Below are 3001 nucleotides of genomic sequence, written 5' to 3'. Positions count from 1 at the left end.
TATATATATATATATATATACACACATACACACACAAAATTTCAAAGTAACATCAAAACATGCGACAATAACTGAAGAGCTTGAGAACGTAAAGGATGTTTATTTTCGTTCGCTGGACTGCATAACAATATTATCATAAGTAAACTACATCGATTGTGTAATCAATTGCAGATATAGGAATTTTGAAGTTGTGGCATGCATCGCAATGTGTCTAAATCCACCCTATATATACGCGCATTACTCGAGCAAACGATGAGGAATATCCAAGGAAAATCTCCATGCGATAGTCAGGATTTTCTTCAAATTGTCATCGCGCGAAGTGAGAAAGAAAGAGAATTTTTCAAACCACTACTCGCCCAAACAAACTCGTATCTCTAAACAAATGCAACACCGAGATAAACCAGAAAAATTGTACAAGCACAAACAGGACAGATTGTATAAAAGTAATTTCACAGAGTGACGACAATATATTTAATTTCATTTTAAAGCCTTAAGTCGTTCCAATTTAATTAATTGAAGTTGGAGATTGCGATTTTACGACAGTATATATGTATATGCATACACACACACACACACACACACACACACACACACCACACACACACACACACACACACACACACACACACACACACACACACACACACACACACACACACCCATATATATATATAAATACCGACGAATCTTTCGAACTACCACTCTGTGATAGTCGCTGTGAACTGACTGTCGCGGAGAATGCGAGTTAGTTTCCGCCGGAATGTTGGAATATCGCCTGAATCAGGTGCATTCAGCGCTGCGCATCGTGCGTTCATATAGCCATGTAGCACGCAGCACGCAGGAGAGATAGTGGAGGCCAGCCTGCGGCGATCATCGCCGTGGAAATGGCCCTGGGTCGCCGCAAGGCGGCGGTGGAGGGTACGAAGGGGAGTATTATGCACGCAACATTTACATGACAATCCCAACGGTGCGCGCGGGCGGAACTATCGATCTGTGGTTTGACGCCTGAACTCGAGTGCCGCCCAGTGAATTAACCCCAAATTATAGAGCCGACAATAACCCCGAACGCGCGCGGACGAACGGGGGTGGCGCGCGACCGGGTCGAGTTGATTCGAGGCAGCTAGGCTGTTTGCCCCGCGGCGTAAATCAGAATATCCCCTTCTATTCGCATTGCGTGCCACGCCCCGCTATTCGCGGGCCCAACGTTCCAGTGCCCGTGAACCGCATCACTTGTGTTGTCGACGACATTTTCACTTGCCACAAAACATATTCCTTAGCCAGTAAGTCTTCATTAGAGATTCTCAAGTAAAGCTTGTGACACGTAATGCTTGTTTTCCTCCTGGTTTTGCTTGCGTTTTAGTAAATTACTATAAGAATTATATCACGCAAAATGAGAATTTTTTAGTAATTTACTAAAATGCAAGCAATTTAACAGAAAAACAAGCATCGTGTACTGCAGGCTTAAAAGATTAGACATTTTTAGATAATTTTTTGATTGAATCGTTATATTTTTTAGAACCTGCTCGAGACAGAATGAGATAAATACTTAAAAATGAGATACGTGGATATTTCATTTTATCTTAAGCAGGTTCTGAAAAATATTGTGGACCAAAAGTATGGTATCCAATCTCTTACTTAAGTATCTCTAGTTTCCATTAATCAGTAATCTTTTTTTTTAGGGAAGGAGGCTAATCTCTTCCATTTACCATCTATCAAATCATTTAAAATGGAACAATCGTTTGGATTTTCAAATTTCTATATGATCTGCAGATGGTTAAATTCCCTGATGTGAACGTAAGATATAAGCTTATGCAACTTTGAAATTTGAAATTGTTACGGCTCAATTTCTCTACGTGACAGTTTGACAGTCTTTCTATTCTAAGTATATTTCCGTCCCCATTAATTTATAAATAACACAATATATAGTAATGTAAGATGACACAAAGTTAAGTACATAATTAATACGTGTAATGATTATTGCCTTTCTGACTCAATTTTCAGACCTAGTTCCATCCAGCAAAGACACGATCTATTTCTGAAAAGCTCTTCATTTTCATTCGTTTATAACTCGAGAAATTAAAAGAGTCCTGACATTTTCATTAAAGGCTAATCAACTTCGAACTGGTCAAAGAGCCTGTCATTGAAATTAAGCTTGTGTCGAAGTGCTACATCATTCCTGCCGCTTCCATTTTTCTCGGTGCAACAGCAACATGCTTCTCGTATCTCCATGCTGTCGATACACGTGAAACGTTTCCATTAATTTTGGCGAGTTATACGTCGATCGTGTGTATCGCTTTCATGCACGGTGGATTGGTATAATCCTTGACAGATTTGCAGTGCAACGCGACAACGGTGATTCCGCCATCGACATCGTTCGCGCGACTTTGTCGCGAGCGATTACTCCGGCCGGGCTATTACACGTCCGGGCTTTGTGTCATTAATGCATGCAAACAGCGCGTACTGTCTGCAATTCATTGAGACCGATGATTCCGCTTCGCCTCGTTATTTACCCCGACTGCATCGATTCCATGGCGCGCCGTCAACAAAATGGAAGTTTGCCAGAATCGGAGTCGGAAAATAATTTAACGCTCCGCGTGATTGTCCCGATCTTGTGTTTAATATCGTGTTTATTATCGTGAAATTCATGAGCGCGTAAAGAGCGGCGAAAGTATTATTGAAATACTGATCGGATATCGCGAGGCTCCCATGATAGTCAATTCCTAATAACATAAAAAAAGATTAAGTTTCTTATAAATCTGGAATTTGTTACCCGCGAAATGAATTAATTACAAAACTAGTAACAAAGAAAACTTTCGACTGATAAAAATTGGAACTAACAAAATCATTAAAATAATAAGTTAGAAATAGGTTTTGATTTACATCTAAAGTTGCAATAAAATATATGTTATCCGTATTGCAGATAAGTGTAGATTTAGGGATTGTCCAGTAATGCAAGTATTTTGTACGTATGTACAACAAGATATTCTGTTTTTCTAATCTA

At 39.7% G+C, this 3001-nt stretch overlaps 1 protein-coding gene across 1 annotated transcript in view; it reads right to left on the bottom strand.

The window, feature by feature from the left end:
• LOC108687433 (Down syndrome cell adhesion molecule-like protein Dscam2) overlaps positions 1 to 3001 on the bottom strand; it is an 83316-nt gene that overhangs the window by 34808 nt on the left and 45507 nt on the right. The gene's annotated exons all lie outside the window — the stretch shown is intronic.

The sequence above is a fragment of the Atta colombica genome, unplaced genomic scaffold, assembly GCF_001594045.1.
Source record: "Atta colombica isolate Treedump-2 unplaced genomic scaffold, Acol1.0 scaffold207, whole genome shotgun sequence".
Taxonomy (NCBI): Eukaryota; Metazoa; Arthropoda; class Insecta; order Hymenoptera; family Formicidae; genus Atta; species Atta colombica.
The sequence above is the reverse complement of the archived record's forward strand: the minus strand, read 5'-3'. Positions and strand labels throughout refer to the sequence as shown.